This window comes from Hypanus sabinus, chromosome 20 (assembly GCF_030144855.1).
Source record: "Hypanus sabinus isolate sHypSab1 chromosome 20, sHypSab1.hap1, whole genome shotgun sequence".
Lineage (NCBI taxonomy): Eukaryota > Metazoa > Chordata > Chondrichthyes > Myliobatiformes > Dasyatidae > Hypanus > Hypanus sabinus.
Genome location: NC_082725.1, coordinates 1702352 through 1720931, shown reverse-complemented (window position 1 = coordinate 1720931; position 18580 = coordinate 1702352). Strand labels below are relative to the sequence as shown.

General features: G+C 40.3%; 1 protein-coding gene across 7 annotated transcripts in view; it reads right to left on the bottom strand.

Moving 5' to 3' along the window:
* LOC132378224 (protein PALS2-like) overlaps positions 1-15005 on the bottom strand; it is a 187727-nt gene extending 172722 nt beyond the window's left edge. For 6 of the 7 annotated variants that reach the window (XM_059944941.1, XM_059944943.1, XM_059944939.1 and 3 more), the window contains exon 1: positions 14822-15005. The gene's annotated coding sequence lies outside the window, so the exon portion shown is untranslated. Of the gene's footprint in view, positions 1-14309; positions 14444-14821 lie in introns of those variants that run through there. The other variant, XM_059944944.1, reaches the window with a different exon arrangement.
* Positions 15006-18580: the final 3575 nt, after the last annotated feature.

Genomic DNA, 18580 nt, shown 5'->3' with positions numbered 1-18580 from the left:
GATTTGCAAGAGTACCTGCAGTCACTGAAGAAGGATTTTCAAAATTGACTCAAGGATTTAAATGATCAGGAAATCCTGGACTGGGTAATTAGCCAATTTCTTTGCAAAGTAGAAGAACCAGAAAAGAGCTTGCAAGAAATTATCAAAATTCAGAATGATGAAGAAGCAAAACATGGATTTTCAATAATGTTGGCTTTGTGGTATGTGGCTACACTGTCACACGAAGTTTCCTGGTCTTTGGAGAAGAGACAAACTGCTCTTCATTCTATTTCCATCTTCCTACCTTGTTGAAAAGGGCTTCAGTGCAGTCAACCACATACTCACAAAAAACAGAAACTGTTTGGACATTGTTACGAGTGGGGACTTAAGGCTTTTGCTGTCACAACTTAAACCAGATATTTCAACTCCTGCTAAAAACCACGAAGCTCAAGGATCACATTGACATCAAAGCTGCTGTTCAGCACACAGGTCTGTGTAAGTTATGTTTAAAGATAAATGAAAATTTAAAGCAGAATTATTTTTCTCATGTTAGTATATGGTAGACATGTTTTTTTACGCTGTAAAGTATATTATGCTTAAGAGGAGTGTTGGGCTAAAAATGGTTGTGAAAAATTGGTCTAGAACAATAGCCAAGATGATTTTGTGCAGCGTAAATCTGTCAGCATGTTCATGCAAAATAAATTTTGACCAGACATTTGGTTAATACTTTTGAGTATGTACTTCACATTCAGATTCAAAGAGGAAAACGGTGTCAATATTTTTCTACCATCTGTTGGCACATTAGATTTGTTATGGTTGTGTATACGCTGAAGAACACCTACTTTGTACTCAACCGTATAAATTGCTTCAGCTACCAAGCTGTGAAATGCAAATACTCACAGAAAACCAAGTATTATTGTTCCTAATTGACTATAGTGTTGGTATACTTCCAACTTTAAAAAAAATGTGGAATTATAAATCTTAGTGAAAATACCACATAACCTGCAATGATAGCATTAGATACTGTATTGTTAGCTCCCTGAACCCTTTCACTAACATTTTACATTCACTTTTTCCAATAAGAATCCTGGAGGGACATTCTTCTATATTTGAACATTTACTGTTTCCATACATGATCACATTACAGGAACAATGTGAAAGCTTTGGAGAGGATGCCAAAGCGACTCACCAGAAATTATAAAATAATTTCAAAATAAAAATAATTTAAATAATAACAATTTTAAAAATTGTAAAATAAGAGTGCAGTAGAACAGAGGGATCTAGGAATACAGATACAAAATTCCCTAAAAGTGGCATCACAGGTAGATAGGGTAGTAAAGAGAGCTTTTGGTACATTGGCATTTATAAATCAAAGTATTGAGTATATGAGTTGGAATGTCATGGTGAGGTTGTATAGGGCATTGGTGAGTCCGAATTCAGAGTACTGTGTGCAGTTTTGGTCACTGAATTACAGGAAGGATATTAATAAGGTTGAAAGAGTGCAGAGAAGGTTTACAAGGATGTTGCCGTGACTTGACAAACTGAGTTACAGAGAAAGGTTGAATAGGTTAGGATTTTATTCCCTGGAGCGTAGAAGAATGAGGGGAGACTTGATAGAGGTGTATAAAATTATGATGAGTATAGATAGAGTGAATGCAAGTAGGCTTTTTCCACTGAGGCTAGGGGAGAAAAAAACCAGAGGACATGGGTTAAGGGTGAAGGGGGAAAAGTTTAAAGGGAATGTTGTGGGGGGGGCTTCTTCACACAAAGAGTGGTGGGAGTGTGAAATGAGCTGCTAGATGAAATGGTAAATGCGGGCTCACTTTTAACATTTAAGAAACACTTAGACAGGTACATGGATGAGAGGTGTATGGAGGGATATGGTCCAGGTGCAGGTCAGTGGGACTAGGCAGAAAAATGGTTCAGCACAGCCAAGATGGGCCAAAAGGCCTGTTTCTGTTTCTGTGCTGTAATGTTCTATGGTTCTAATTATAAGATTAACTGGACCAGGGGTTCGCAACCTTTTTTATGCCATGGACCAATATCATTAAGCAAGGAGTCCATTGACCCCAAGTTGGAAACAACCGAGTTAAAATGCCAGTCTTTTTCTCGGGGTGGAAATATTAGGCGGCTTTGATTTAAGGTGAGAGACAAAAGCTTATATAGCAAGATTTGGCAGCTGTCATTGAAGTGGTAGAAACAGATACAATGTCCAATACATATTTAGGCATATATGTATGTAAAAAGGCAAGGGATAGAGGGATGTGGACCATTCCAGTTCCACGATCTGGCCGAGGGACCCACTTCCATTCCGCACTCTGGCCAAAGGACCTGTTTATGTTCAGTACTGTTCCATGTTCTGTATTGCAAAAAAAATCCTGAAAATATTAGCAACTTATTCACATACTTTTCACTTAGACCTTCTATTAGTATCAATAAATACACACAGTAAAAGAACAATATTCCTTTTAATTTCCTCTTGGGTACGGATTATAGATGCAAACTTTCATTTCTGGTATTGATAAAACTTTGCCAATACTTCCCTAGTGAATAGACAGCTCTTTACTTTAAAAGGAGCAGTTAACTTGAAGTTAAAATGCTCCTTATGTACCTCTATTTTTTTCCAAAGCAAACACACTAGACAAAAACTAAAAAAGGAAAGCTTAACAAACATCTAAATATTATTGACATCCATTTTAAACAGGAAAATTTACGTGCAATCTCAAACATCTGGTCATAAAGAGAAGAGTTATGACCATTGTTTACATTTATACGAGACACTTCCTTAATTACCTAGAATAATTCCAAGTTGCGTATTTTTTCAGAATTATATTTATTATCAGCTTTATATGACATGAAATTTGTCATTTTGCAGCAGCCGTGCCTTAATGAAAATTTCTTCAGTGCTTTCAATTTTTAATCCAAATTTTGAAACTATAAAACAATCATACGCCATCTAGTACTATAGGTGTACCAAGCCACTATGACAATAGGCAACCTAAATGGAGACGTTCAAGACTCGTCTTTCTTTACAATGGGCTCTGCTTTAAATACAGTTCCGATTAAACACTGCACACGACAACTAACTAATTTGTAGCTTATGGAGAGACAAAGTTGTTTTTTCCAACCACAGAAATAGCAATATATTCCTTATAAAAATCTGGTAGTCTCATGTTGTAAAAAGAGAACATGGCTTGCCATAAACCAAATACCTTATTTTAGAAAGAACGTGCTAAAACTGGAGAGGGTTCAAAGGAGGTTCACGAAACTGATTCCAGGTTTGAAAGGCACGAGAGCGCACAGTTTTAAGGTGCCTGGAAGTAGGTACAGAGGAAATGTTAGGGGTAAGTTGCTTTTTTTATATAAACGCAGGGAGTGGTGAGTGTGTGGAATGGGATGCCAGTGACGGTGGTGGAGGCGGAGTCTTTTAAGAGACTCCTGGACAGGCACATGGAGCTTAGAAAAATACAGGGCTATGGGTAACCCTAGGTAATTTCTAAAGAAAGTATATGTTCAGCATAGCATTATGGGCCAAAGGGCCAGTATTGTGCCGTAGGCTTTCTATGTTTCTATGTTAGTCAAATAAAGAGCGTTTGATGCTCTGGGTCTCTACTCCTTGGAATTCAGAAGAATGAGGAGTGACTTCATTGAAACCTATCAAATGGTGAAAGCCTTGATAGAGTGGATGTGGAGAGGATGCTTCCTATGATGGGAGAGTCCAAGACCAGAGAACACAGCCTCAGAATAAAGCAGCATCCTTTTAGAATGGAGATGAGGAGGAATTTCTTAAGACAGAAATAGATGACTCTGTGGAATTCTTTGCTACAGGAAGCAATGGAGGCCAAGTCTTTATGTATATTTAGGCAGAGGTTGATAGATTCTTGACTAGCCAAATCATATGAAGGAATACAGGGAGAAGGCAGAAGAATGAAGCTGAGAGCAATATTAAATCAGCCATGATAAAACGGCAGAGCAGACCCAATGGGTAAAAAGGCCTAATTCTACTCCTACACCTTATGGTGTAAACACAGTAAATCTGGTATACAAATACCATATACAGTAAACCATACATAGTAACTCTGGTAATCTTATGTTGTAAAACCAGAACTTGGCTTGCCATAAACCATATACAGCAAATACTGTAAGAATCCAAAACACTGCTTAAGATCCACCTACAAACTGAGAAAAGCAGATGGCATTACTTAAAAAATATACTTACCAAACTTCTGATAGAACCATAGAACATTACAGCACAGAAACAGGCCTTTTGGCCCTTCTTGGCTGTGCCGAACCATTTTTCTGCCTAGTCCCACTGACCTGCACCTGGACCATATCCCTCCATACACCTCTCACCCATGTACCTGTCCAAGTGTTTCTTAAATGTTAAATGTGAGCCCATATTTACCACTTCATCTGGCAGCTCATTCCACACTCCCACCACTCTCTGTGCGAAGAAGCCCCCCCCCCAATGTTCCCTTTAAACTTTTCCCTCTTCACCCTTAACCCTTAACCCATGTCCTCTGGTTTTTTCTCCCCTAGCCTCAGTGGAAAAAGCCTGCTTGCATTCACTCTATCTATACCCATCATAACTTTATATACCTCTATCGTCTCCCCTCATTCTTCTATGCTCCAGGGAATAAAATCCTAACCTATTCAACCTTACTCTGTAACTCAGTTCCTCAAATCCCGGCAACATCCTTGTAAACCTTCTCTGCACTCTTTCAACCTTATTAATATCCTTCCTGTAATTCGGTGACCAAAACGGCACACAATACTCCAAATTCGGCCTCACCAATGCCTTATACAACCTCACCATAACATTCCAACTCATATACTCAATACTTTGATTTATAAAGGACAATGTACCAAAAATTCTCCTTACTACCCTATCTACCTGTGACTCCACTTTTAGGGAATTTTGTATCTGTATTCCTAGATCCCGCTGTTCTACTGCACTCCTCAGTGCCCTACCATTTACCTGTATGTTCTACCTTAGTTTTTCCTTCCAAAGTGCAATACCTCACACTTGTCTGTATTAAAACTCCATCTCCCATTTTTCCGCCCATTTTCCAGCTGGTCCAAATCCCTCTGCAAGGTTTTCAAATCCCTTTGAAAACCTTCCTCACTGTCCACTACATCTCCAATCTTTGTATCATCGGCAAATTTGCTGATCCAATTTACCATATTATCATCCAGAGCATTGATATAGATGACGAATAACAATGGACTCAGCACTGACCCCTGTGGCACACCACTAGTCACAGGCCTCCACTCAGAGAAGTAATTCTCCACTACCACTCTCTGACTTCTCCCATTGAGCTAGTGTCTAATCCAATTTACTACCTCACCATGTATACCTAGCGACTGAATCTTACTAACTAACCTCCCATGACCTTGTTAAAGGCCTTATTGAAGGCCACGTAGACAACATCCACTGCCTTCCCTTCATCCACTTTCCTTGTAACCTCCTCGAAAAACTCTAAACATGACTTACCACGCACAAAGCCATGGTAGGTCATAATAAAATAAAATAATAAAATAGATCTATAATAAAATTTGCTAGCACCAATTTCAGGAATCAAAATGTTGGAATTGTGAAGAAGGATGTCATTTTAAGAATCAATAAAAAAAATGTAAACTGTTACTTTGCTATACAATTGCAAAGGTCAAATCACATCAACTACATACTGTACGTTCACTACAAAATCTCAGTAATCTTTAAAAGATTAACTCCAAAAATGACACTCCCACAATGCTGTCCAGACACCAAGAAAGCAATTCTGTATCCCTCAGAATGCCGAAAGCTACCATACCGATAGCAAACACTATCAGTTCTACTTGCTATATTTTTGGTATCCCTTTCAATTTTATCCTCTTAAATACCAAACAATCAGCCCTCACACGGGTGTCAGCTTCCTCCTCTACAGCCCAAAGAAATTCCACCACTAAATACTATTTTATTGTTTCTCTTTAGAAAACATTATGAGTCATTAAAATGCTGAGTTGTATATTGTACTCTGGGAAGAGTGATCCTTTAAAAAATTATTTCTTAAACCATACTGTTTTCTCTGGCAGATGGTACATGTACCGTACCATATAGGCATTAGACTATGAATTGCAAAGAGTTCTGCTGAAATTCTTGTCAGTTAACATTCTTCATTTCATTCATTTTCAATCTTTTTTTTATTGATTTTTTTAAAAAAGTGAATAGATACAAATCAGAGGAGAAGTTATATCAAATATACGATACAATAAACGTACAAACAACGAAAAGGATGTATACTGTCAAAATCATGTAAACCTAATATTAGACTATTGTGTATAAACAAAGAACCACAACTCCTCTTAGCAATTCATACAAAAAAAAAGACTGGACATTCTTCTTTCAATAATCACTTAAATTAAGTGATCACATCCCATATCTGATTATAGAGCATAGAAACAGGCTTTTTGGCCCAACCACATCTGCCAATCACTGCTGCATGACTGTGAGAAACCGGCAACTCAGTTTACACCTGGTCTAGCTATAGAAAATAAAATGAAGCACAGTATAAAACAGTAGCTAATTGCTTATTGACCAGCTTGCAAAAATGAGATCATAGAAGCTACAAAGTGTTTACCAGGTATGTCAACATAACCTAAGTCTTTCAGATTATTTAGTGCATGTGCTGGTAATGCATAGTTAAGCAAGCAGGTAAAATGAGTGACAGATATACACAGCTGTGATGGATTTATTTAAGTCTTGATCCTATGACACAAGATTATTCTGCAAAATAGGCTGAAATAGTACTGCAGACAAGCTGTGGTGACCTAAAAAAACAGTGGAACTGGGAAAGAGTAATGCATACAAAATGCTGAAGGAACTCAAGCAGATTGAGGTTTAATATCACTCACTGGCATATATTGTGAAATTTGTTGTTTTAGCGACAGCAGTACGGTGCAATACATAATAATAAAAGCTTAATATACATACACACAAAAATATAAAATAAATTAAATAAGTAGAGCAAAAAAAAAAGAGGTAGTGTTCATGGGTTTGTTATCCATTCGAAATCTGACGGCGAGGGGAAGAAGCTGTTCCTGAAACACTGAGTGTGCCTCCAGGCTTCTACACTTCCTCCTTAATGAGAAGAGGGATTGTCCTGGGTGATGGATACCACCTTTTTGAAGCATTGGCATTTGAAGATGTCCTGGATGCAGGTGCTCCTGATGGAGCTGGCTGAATTTACAACTTTCTGCATCTTTTTTTGATCCTGTGCAGTTGCCCCTCCATATCAGATGGTGATGCAAATAATTAGAGTGCTTTCCTTAGCATATCTGTAAAAAAATTTTGAGTGTCTTTGGTAACATACCAATTCTCCTCAAATTCATAATGAAATATAGCCACTCTCACACCTTCTTTGTAGCTGCTTCAATATGTTCAGAACCAAGATAGATTGTCAAGAGATGTTTTGACACCCAGGAACTTGAAAATGCTCACCTTTTCCAGTTCTGATCCCTCAGTGAGGACTGGTGCATGTTCCCTCAACTGCCCCTTCCTGAAGTTCACAATTAACTCCTTGGATTTCCTGGTGTTGAATGCATGGTTGATGCTGCAACACCACTCAACTGGCTGATTCATCTCGCTGCTGTACAAATTTTACAGCAGTGAAATAGCTTAATCCTTTCCTATGGATCTGAAGATCTGAAAAGGGTCTCGACCCAAAACGTTGAGAGATAAATGCTGCTTTACCTGCTGAGTTCCTACAGCATTTTGTATGCATTACTCTAGATATCCAACATCTTCAGAATCTCATGTTTTGCATCAGGAAAGGCAGAGGAGAATTGGTGGATGTTGTGTATTTGGATTTTCAGAAGGTCTTTGACAAGGAGCCGCACAAGGCTGGGTAACAAGAGCCCATGGTATTACAAGTAAAATACTGAGATATATAGAGCATTGGCTGATTGGCAGAAGCCAGGGAGTGGGAATAAAAGGAACCTTTTCTGATTGGCTACCAGTGACTAGCAGTGTTCCAGTGAAATCTGTGTTGAGACCATTTATTTTTACATTGCATGTCAATGATTTGGATGATGGAATTGATGGCTTTGTGGCCAAGTTTGCAGACGATACAAAGATAGGTGGAGAGGCAGATAGTGCTGAGAAAGCAGGGAGGCTACAGAAGGATTTAAGCAGATTAGGAGAATGGACAATGAAGTGGCTGGGGGAATACAGTGTCAGGAAGTGCATGGTCATGAACATTGGCAGAAGGAATAAAAGCATAGATTCTTGTCTAAACTGGAGAAAATCCAAAAATTTGAGGTGCATAGAGACTTGTGAGTCCCTGTGCAGGATTCCCTATAGCAGGGGTTCCCAACCTGGGGTCCATGGACACTTTGCTTAATGGTATTGGTCCATAGCATAAAAAACATTGGGAACCCCTGCCCTAAAGGTTAATTTGCAGGTTGAGTTGGTGGTGAGGAAGGTAAATGCCATGTTAGCATTCATTTCAAGAGGACTAGAATATAAAAGCAAGGACATAATGCTGAGGCTGTATAAGATACACAAGACCTCACTTGAAGTAATATGAGCAGAAAGGATGTGATGACATCAGAGAGGTTTCAAAGACCATAAGATGTATAGGAGCAGAATTAGGTCATTTGGCTCACCAAGTTTTCTTCGCCATTTCATCATGGCTGATCCATTTTCCTCTCAGCCCCAATATCTAGCCCTCCTCCCATAACCGTTCATGCTCTGACTAATGAAAAATCTATCAATTTCTGCCTTAAATATACTCAATGACTTGGCCTCCACGAATTCCACAAATTCACCACTCTCTGGCTAAAGAAATTCCTCCTTATCTCTGTTCTAAATGGATTCTTCCTCTATTCAGAGGCTGTGCCCTCTGGTCATACACTCCTCCACCATAGGAAACATCCTCTCCACATCCACTCAATCGAGGGCTTTGAACACTCACAAACAAGAGAAAACCTGTAGATCCTGGAAATAGAAGAGTCCAGATGAAATGAGTCCATTTAGAAAATAGTCTACACTTTTATTTTCTTCTACCATGCACTTTCTATCTCCCATTGTAATTTGTAGATCACATCTTTGCCTGCACAGGGTCTCTTTACCCTTGCAGTTTCTTAACTCTACCCAAAATGATCCTACACCTTCCAATCCTATGTCACCTCTTTCTAATGATTTCATTGAATTTTTCAACAACAGTGCCACCCCACCCCCTCTGCCCACCTGCCTGTCCTTTTGTTACAATGTGTATCCTTGGATGTTAAACTCCCAAATTAATAATCTTTCAGCCACAATTCATGGATGTGCAAAATTAAGAGGAGGTTCACGAGAATGATTCCAGGCCTATCGTACGAGTAGTGATTGATGGCTCTTGATGGAATTTAGAAGAATGGGGTGGGTGAATCTCATTGAAACCTATTGAATGGCCCAGAAAGAGTGGATGAGGAGAGGATATTTCCTACAATGGGAATCTAGGACCAATGAACACAGCCTCAGAATAGAGTGTTGTTCATTTAGAAAAGAGATGAGGAGAAATTTCTGTGGTGAATCTGTGGAAGTTGTTGCCACAAGTAGCTGCAGAGACTCAGTCATTGGATGTATTTCTGGCGGAGGGTGATAGGTTCTTGATTAGTCAGGGCATGAAAGGTTATGGGGAGAAGACAGGAGAATGGGGTTGAGGGGGAAATTTTGTAGTCATGATGAAATGGCAGAGCAGACTTGATGGGCTGAAAGGCCTAATTCTGCCCCTATGTCTTATGGAAAGGCCTGCTTTGAATGGGATTATGGCAAAAAAAATATGCATTTAGAAAACCATCTGTGCATAAAAACCACTTACAGCTAATATGTGAGGACACAATTTTGAAGTGATTGTAGAAGGAATGTCAGAGGCAAGTTCTTTACAGAGTGGTGAGTGCATTGTAAGCACTACTAGGGTGCTGAAAGAGGCAAATACATTGGGGCATTTAAACTCTTAGATAAACACGTGGATGATATCAAATGCAGTGTTATGTAGGAGGGAGAATTAGATTGATCTTAGGGTAGGTTAAATATTCAGCACTAGGGCCTGTAATATGTTGTAGTGTTCTATACACCAAAGTAAAACCTTTGTTAATAATGAATTTAAAAATGATATTTCAAATAGTAGATGTTTGGAGTATCTTGGGAAGGTGCCCTGGAATGCAAGCAGCAGTTAATGTGGGTATAATAAGACTAGGGAGGAAAACTAAGAGCTAGACTCTAAACTAGTGGTTGCCAACCCATTGATCACAATCGACTAGTTGATCTTTGAGACTCTCCCAGTAGATCACGAAAAAAATGAAAAATAAATACACAAATACTGTTGAGAGATTGTTTCCAGATTGCAGGGTTTTAGTTCCGTTCTTTCTGCCCAGTGCGCATGTGTGTAGCTCCCCCGCACTACACAGTGCGATTCAGTGGTCCCCAACCACCGGGCCATGAGGAAACTATATGCGTCAACTGCACCTTACCTCATTCCCTGTCATGTCCACTGTTGAACTTGAACGCACGTGAGATCATCAGTCACCTAAATGCAGTGATACCCTCGCGCCAGCGATCACTAGTCCACCTCGCGCGGCTAGCTAGAAGTTCCGTTGCTACCAGCCTGGGGCACGGACGGATGGGTGCTGCCTGTAAACCTGTTTAGCACACCGAATATTCGTGGGGAACCCGGTGCTAAAATATTCACAAACAATCTAATTCAGGCTCAGGATTCCGTAAGTATCAGAGCAGCTACAGCGCTGCGATCTACTGAAACAAACTTTTGTTGGCCGATAGATCCTACGGGGGGGGGGGGCACCCGGTCGCACTCCTCACTCGGTCTGTCGCTCTACCTGGACTGCGACCGCCACGGGGACCTCCGGCCCTGACCTTGTCCTCCCACCCCACCCATGACCAGCCGCACCTGGCCAAGGCATCTGGCGGGGGGCAGGCGGGAGGCTGGAGCTCAGGCCCAAAGACTAATGAAGCAATGAAGCCCTCAAAAAAAAGCTCCGGTACCTTAAGTCCAAGCACCCTGCACTTAAAGACAAACACGTTGAGTTTTTTGAGCAGAAAAAAATGTGAGCAAGCAGCACATAAGCTAAGTGCTGAGAGCCACGAAAACTAAAATGTGGAATAGACTGGACATAAGGAACCTGCTTCAAGTATCGCTGTATTCCGGTCGTGTTTAACACTCTCACACCCCCCCGTCGGCCAGTCTGCAAGAATATTGTCAATATTAACCGGTCCGCAGTGCGAGAAAAGGTGGGCACCCCTGGTGTTTATACATTATTTCTACATCCGGGTGTGGGATTTTACTTCCGGTCTTTTCTGCCCCGGTGCGCATGCGTGTAACTAATCGATCTGGGGTTGATCTTCCCTTTCACTAAGGCCAAGGTAGGGGATTTTGGGCTTAAAAAGGTTGGTGACCACTACTCTAAACCGACTGGTCAGGTTTCAGGTCAACACCCATAACGACAGTGGGAGTAATGGCCGTTAGCTCACAGGCCAACAGAGACCAGCATGATTGTGGAAGTTCCTAAAGATGATAACAATACATGAATTCCAGTTGCCATATTAATGCAAATGAGCCCTGGATCTGAAAGCTGTACTAAAAAGCAATGGCATTTTAAGATATCTATGATGAGCAGCTGGAAAGATGAATAGTTCACTCTGATGAGGACTCAGAAGATATTCAACTTTTCAAGCTTCTCAAAAGAAATTAACAGAACAAATTAACACTTTAAGAACTGACTTAATGCATGAGATGTAAAATAAAAATATTTTATGTAAAGTGTGAAGATGGTATGAGCAGTTAACTTGGTGGGAATAATAAGAAATGTTAAGTTATTAAGCCTAGCCAATTAGACTGTGTAATCTTTTCAAGTTTACACTTTTCAACATAACCAAGCCGTAGGAGTCCGAGAGATGGGATACAGAAGAAAATACTCAAGTATATCAAACTTGATCGAACAAGTCTTTGTTAATAGTTAGAGTATTGGTGATGATGTTTAAAAGTACGATTGTCAACCTCATAAAAATGCACCTAAATTAAGGAACAACACACACAAAATGCTGGTAGAACACAGCAGGCTAGGCAGCATCTATAGGGAGAAGCGCTGTCGACATTTCGGGCCGAGACCCTTCGTCAGGACTAACCGAAAGGAAAGATAGTAAGAGATTTAAAATTAAGGAATATTAAATTTCTATCCTGAATTGAACATGCAACAGTTTGGTAGCAAAATATTTTAAGTCTTTAATGAAAAACATAGAATTCTACAAACTGCTTATAAATGGACTACAATTCATTTATTTTAAATACTAACTTATCAACAGTTTTAGGAGAAATTAGTTCTTGAAACTTAGTTCTAAAACAGAGGCTAGTTTCAAAGAATATTCTTTTTTGCATATAGAATACAATATAGTATCTGTCAAGATGTCAATCCCACTGATGCCATCTGTCTGCACATGGCCTAAATTCCCTGCTTGTACACATGCCTGTCTAAATACCACTTTAATACTTCGTGTATCTGCCCGTGCCACTTGCTGGCAGAGCATTCCAGGCTCCTACCAACTTTGAAGTGTCTCAGCTAGAAAGGTCAACTGTTTACTCTGTCCATTAATGCTGACTGACCTGCTGAGGACCTCCAGCATTTTGTGTGTATGTTGTTCAACAGTTCCAGCACCTGCATCGTATCTTGTGTTTATGACATACCAAATATGACCAGCAGTATTCAACATACCCACTCTGGGAGAATAACTCTGACTCTGTAGCCCATTTATGCCTCTTACCATCTTAAACAGTTCCTGAAGGTTACACTTCAGCCCCCAAAACTCCAGAGGAAACAGTCCAAGTGTATTTTTTTTATTTAGAGATACGGCATGATATCTTCTGGCCCAACAAGCCTGCACCATCGAATTACACCTACGTGACCAATTAATGTAAGTCTTTTGAACGTGGGATGAGACCAGAGCACCCAGAGGAAAGAAGGAACCCCACACAGTCATGGGGAGAACATACAAACTCCTTACAGACAGAGGCAGGAATTGAACCCGGGTCACCAGGGCTGTAATAATGTTACACTAAATGCTACGCTACCATGCCAGCACCCCCCAGGTTTGTCCAACCTCTCCTAAAACTTTTGAATCCAAACATCCTGGTCAACCTCGTCCGCATGAAAGACAATTAGCAAAAGTGAAAAAAAATGCTTAAAAGTTGCTGAAAGGTATAGATCTTTAGAATCAAAACATGTTGCAAATGGAGGAAATTAGACTTCCGACAGCATGAAATTGAATGTCAAAAGACATGCCAGTATTGTCATATTCAATCAAGGAGAAATACATTAAATTTATTACGGATAATGCCCCTTGCTCTAAAACCACATGATGCTATTCCCATCCACCCCATTTTTGTGTTTAATTTGTACATGATTGTCAACTAGATTGCAAAATCAAAGTATTGAAAGACACCGGACTACATGGGGATATAGACGCTGAGTGAGCATGAAATTACTTGTAATCAGAATAAAAAGCAGAACTATTTTTAAATTATCTGTTGCATACTTATTTCAAATTCATCTTATTTTAATATATTGCAAGTCTAAATTTTGAAAATCACACTATTAATCCAGAACGCAGAAATGACCTTCCATTAAAACTCAGTAACAAAAGGTCATCAACCTGAAATATTAACTGTCTGGCAGATAATGCGTGTCCTGTTGAGTAGTTCAGTTATTTTTCTTTATTATTTCATTATATATAGTATTTCGCACATAATATTTTAATTTTAAGGCTACAAAATTGCCAGACTCATTTAAAATATTAAAGTACAAACTATTGCCTTACCTTGGAAGAAACACATGAGGGAAGGAAAGAGGGCAGTGTTCAACACAGCACAGCCATCAACACTAATTATCCGCCACCGTCAACACCCACGTGTGTCCAGATTTACCCACCAAGAAAACAATGCCATTTACAATTTCGTCAACATTATTTGAATACACATTAAAGGAAAACGTGCAAATGTACCTAAAATACCTAGATTTATAAAGGATGAGAACCCCCCCGCTTTTAGGAGTACTGCCTTGTACAATTCATATTATTCAACTGCCGATTAAAGCGATTGAGTTAAATTGGTATTTAAAAACTAAAGCGATTTTTCTACTCGACACTGAAGGTGAATGCAACAGGGCAAGAACACCCAGAAGGCAACATCATGTGTTACTAACAAACCGCCGTTGAGAATTGCACTGTTTCACCCAATAGTTGTAAAACCGGACGCATCCACAGAAAATGTGTAACCTGGACATAATTTATACTAAGTTACCGTAAAGACTTTCGAACACACTACGAACAACCTCATCGCTTCAGATAACACATCCATACAACGGCTATACAAGATTAATCCCAGTTTTAATTGTACACGTGGATTAATTTCCAGGATTTTATTCAGTGACCTGGCGTACTCTGTATTTCCTGAATGAGGAAGCACGCACACACCCCCTGGACTGCCCTAGTGACGGATGCCAGTATTACTAACTGTGCACTCCATACAACAATTTAACACTGTCACAGAATGAACAGCCCAGCAACGGGACGAAGTTCAAACACATCGGAGCGGGTCACCCTTCACATTGCTCTCCCCAACCCCAAGAGTAACTGCACACTTCCACATCGGAAAATACCGGCTTAGACCCTTTACTCTAATGTTACACGGATATAGAAATGATCACACGCACAGCCACCAGTTAAAGGGGAATGACTGGAAAGGAACTGAATTAAGATCGGGATGGAAGGGGAAGATGAAGCCACGAGTATAAATAAAACAACAGGACTGACCTGCCCCTTCCCGGGTGAGAGAGCGTGCGCTCGGTTCGGTCCGGTCCGGTCCAGCCGAGAGAAAACTGGGGCAAAGCTGCCGCCGTCCACGGAGCCGCGCAGGGTGAACGACCGGGCTCCTCTGATAGAAGATGGCGAGGAGGCGATAGCGGTGGCGCCGGCGCCGCGACAGAACGCGGCGTCACGTGGTGCTGCCTCCGCTTCGGCCTCGCGCGGGAAGGGGAGGGGGGCAGGGCGAAACTCGGGCAGTCACCGTGCGCATGCGCTCGTGGTGTGGGGCCGCGCTCCCGAAGCGGCGGTCGTGGAGTGAGTGTGTTCTGTTGACTGGCCGGTTTTAATTACATTAAATATAGCTCGTGCTAGGTGTTTGTGTATAAACGTACAACCTGTTTTCGTTCTGAGAGCGGTGGCCATATTTCACTCATACTGGCGGGTCAGTGGGCAATGGTGCTGAAAGTGGTCAAGGGACTGCTTGTTGTGGGTTCCCTTCAGTCAAACGTTTCTTCGATTAAAGGGAAAAAAGCCCCCGCGAATGTTACCCCGAACGTCGGTTACTGTTTTACCTTGCACTCTCTCAATGTAGTGCAGTAATGAATTGTTTTCCTGTGTAAAAATTGTCAAGTTTTACACTGGACCATAATAAACAAATACATCTATTTACTAAATGGTGGAAATAATACCTGCTGCCCTGTGAACCGCCCAGGGCGGTTGGAAGAGGAAAGCAGGTCGGACCACCCAATTATTGTGTATTATACCATAGCCTGGTAAAATCACTGAATAAAGGAACAAAAGCTATCACCACCTATCCCTCTGATTAATTCACGGTAGAGCACTGAAGTTGTAAACTGATCAATAGCAATTAATGTTTTATCGTTGTTTAACACGGTGGAAAGTAACTCCCCAGCTGTGGAAACAAGGTCCAAAGTCACCTGTTCATTCCAAAATTCCCCACGTACCATATGTCGTATCTCAAATTACACGTACTGCATCTTAAAATGTTTTGTGAAAGGAACATAAATGAAATCGAAAAAATCAAAATTATGTTTGATTCCATTATCTCTCTGGTGTGTTTTTCTATAGATTTACCACTGGCCCACCTGAAATAAGGGTTAGCTTTGTCAAGGACTCCCACCACCGGGACGTGCCCTCTTCTCATTGTTACCGTCAGGAAGGAGATACAGAAGCCTGAAGGCACATATTCAGCGCTTCTTCCCCTCTGCCTGAACTCATGAATATTACGTCAACACTTTTTATTTTCTGTTTTTGCACTACGTACTTTAATTTAACTATATGCACATATATAATTATTGTAATCCAGATTTCTCTCTATATTGATCATTGTATTGCTGCCGCAAAGTTATCAAATTTTATTGCAAATGCCCGTGATGTTAAACCTGATTCTAATTGTTCAAGTGCATACTGCCACCTCTTTTTACTGTTTACTATGCGAAATCTATCATCATTGTCTTCATTGTCAGATTTATTTTAAAACCCTATATATGTTTACATATACTGAAAGGGGGAAAATAACAATTCGTATGAAATAACTGATCTGGAGCTGCCTGAAACAAGCTAAAAGAGGTATATATTAAAGCCAGGGTGCATTGGTTGTGGAAGGAATACGGGTTGAAAATGGTGGATGAGATGTTGATGTTTTAAATGTTGAGTATTGTTGGAAATTATTTCATCCAGGCAAGAGCAAATTATATTCTCTTATGTTTCTTTGTATTTACTGTGAATGCCCACATGGAATTGAATTACAGAGTAGTATATGGTGACATATATGTCCTTTGATAATAATTTTACTTTGAACTTTGATAACATAAGTATGAAATGCACTGAAGCACAAAATTCAGCATAAAGGGTATAATCATAAGACCGTAAAATTTCGGGAAAAAATGAGTCCATTTGACCAATCAACTTTGCTCCACTGTTTTATCATGGCTGATCCAATTTTTCCCTCTCAGCCCCAATCTCCTGCCTTCTCCCTGTATCCCTTCATGGCCTGACCAATCAAGAATATCAACCTCTGCCTTAGATATACATTATGACCTGGCCTCCACAGATTCACCACTCTTTGGCTAAAGAAATTCCTCCTCATCTCCATTCTAAAAGATGACCCTCGATTCTGAGGCTGTGTCCTCTGGTCTTAGACTCCCCCAGCATAGGAAACATCCTCTCCACATCCACTCTATCAAGCCCTTTCACCATTTGATAGGGTTCAATGAGGTCACCCCTCATTCTTCTGAATTCCAGTGAATACAGCCCCAGAGTCATCAGCCATTCAATCCTGGAATCATTTTCGAGAACCTCCTTTGAATCATCTCCAGTTTCAGCACATCTTTTCTAAGATATGGACCCAAACCTGCTGACAATACTCCAAGTGAGGCCTCACCAGTGCTTTATAAAGTTTCAACATTACATCCTTGCTTTTATATTCTAGTCCTCTTAATATGAATGTTAATGTTGCATTTGCCTTCCTCACCACAGACTCAACCTTCAAATTAACCTTTAGGATGTTCTGCACAAGGACTCCCAACTCCCTTTGCGCCTCAGATTTTGTAGTTCCTCTCCTTTTAGAATACAGTTAACCATTTCATTTCTTCTACCGAAGTGCACGACCATACATTTCCTGACACTGTATTCCATCTGCCATTTATTCACCCATTCTCCTAATCTAAGTCCTTCTGAAGCATTTCTACTTCCTCAAAACTACCTGCCCCTCCACCTATCTTCATATCATCTGCAAACCTTGCAACAAAGCCATCAATTCCATCATCTAAATCATTGGCATATAACGTAAAAAGAATCGGTCCCAACACAGACTCCTGTGGAACACCATTTGGCTGCGTCAGAAAAGGCTCCATTTATTCCCAGTCTTTGCCTCCTGCCAATCAGCCACTGCTTTATCCATTCTAGAACCTTTCCTATAATACCATGGATTGTAGCTTGTGAAGCAGCCTCATGTCGAGCACCTTGTCAAAGGCCTTCTGAAAATCCAAGTACACAACATCAATCGATTCTACTTTGACTATTCTGCTTATTATTTCTTAAAAGAATTCCAACAGATTTGTAGGCAAGATCTTCCCTTGTGGAAACCATGCTAACTAGGGTCTATTTTATCATGTGCTTTCAAGTATCCTGAGACCTCATCCTTAATAATTGACTCCAACATCTTATCAACCATTGAAGTCACAATAACTGGCCTATAGTTTCCTTTTTTCTGCCTCTCTCTCTTCTTGAAGAGTAGAATAACATTTGCAATTTTCCAGTCTTTCCAAAACCATTCCAGAATCTAGTGAAATCCCTCCACGATCTCTTCAGCCACCTCTTTCAGAACTATAAGGTGTACACCATCTGGTCCAGATGACTTATCTACCTTCAGACCTTTCAGTTTCCCAAGAACCTTTTCTCTAGTTCTGGTAATTTCACACACTTCATGGCCTTGACACGTGGAACTTCCACTATACTGCTAGTGTGTTCCACAGGGAAAACTGATCCAAAATACTTAATTAGTTCATCTCTGTTTCATTGTTCCCCCATCACTACCTCTCCAGCATTGTTTTCCAGTGGTCTGATGTCCACTCTCGCCCCTTTTTTACGCTTTATGTCTTGGAAGAAATTTTTGGTATCCCCTTTAATACTACTGGCTTGCTTACTTTCATATTCCATCTTTACCTTCTTAATGACTTTTTTATTTGCTGTCTGTTGGTTTTTAAAAGCTTCCCAATCCTCTAACTTCCCGCTAATCTTTGCTCT